We start from the raw sequence: 1,059 nt of genomic DNA, 5'->3' as shown, positions 1-1,059 counted from the left end.
TGTACCATCTTCAAACATGAGATTTTATTTGTCATACTACTTCTTTACCACGTAACTACTAGTAAGTTTTGTAATTATAAATTTAAAAACCAAAATGTCTTTGTTGAATTATAGGAACAAAGGATTAACAAACTGAGTCATCACCGACACTAATAAAAATAATTAAATTAAATAATTTTATGTTTAAATCGAAATAAGTGGAACAAAATCCAACCAATAATATTAATAAATAATAAAAAAAAAATGAGAGAAATCTGATAAAATCCAACCAATAATATTAATCAAAGTCAGAAATGGAGTTACAAAATACATGTTAAAGGTAAACTCAAAAGTCTATTTATATGAAGGTAGTGTTGGATACAAATAAAGTTTCATATCAGATAAAAAAAAAAATAAGAGATAAGTATGAATTTATATACACATAAAATACTTCATTGATAAAAGATTTTTTGGAATGGTACTAAAAGTAAATGCTTGGTCTAAAGTGGAAAATATCTTATCAATGCGGAAACTTATGACTTATGTGTATATGTCAGTATTGAACCCTTCCTTACAAGTGGTGAGTGAAATGACATACGAAAATCATGTTTTTTAGTATATTTTATGTGATGATAAATAATACGATTTTTTTTTATTGTCTGTATAATTGAAATAAATGTCAAAATTCATTATGGTCTTTTAACATCATCTTATTTATAAATATGAAAAATCAAATGTAGATATAAGTAAAATAAAGGAAAAAAAATGGACTATTAAACTTTATGACACTCAATAATTCATAATTGTGATTGTGAGAATTATGCAGTCCCATTTGCAGATATTACTCAAATAATAACATTAGGTTGAATGAACCAATTGGAGTTAATAATAGCATACTAGTAGTTGCCATATTGGAATTCTTTTGTCACTCAAATTCAAAAGATATTACCCAATAAACACGCATAATTTAGAATTAATTTCGTAATTACTCCTTATCAGTGACTTTTCTAAAATCACCCATATCATTTCATGCTAACTAGCTTGGCCCAACCTAATCACTTAAAGACAATATTATCAATG

The sequence above is a fragment of the Vigna radiata genome, chromosome 4 (genome assembly GCF_000741045.1).
Source record: "Vigna radiata var. radiata cultivar VC1973A chromosome 4, Vradiata_ver6, whole genome shotgun sequence".
In the NCBI taxonomy this organism is placed as follows: Eukaryota; Viridiplantae; Streptophyta; class Magnoliopsida; order Fabales; family Fabaceae; genus Vigna; species Vigna radiata.
The sequence above is the reverse complement of the archived record's forward strand: the minus strand, read 5'-3'. Positions refer to the sequence as shown.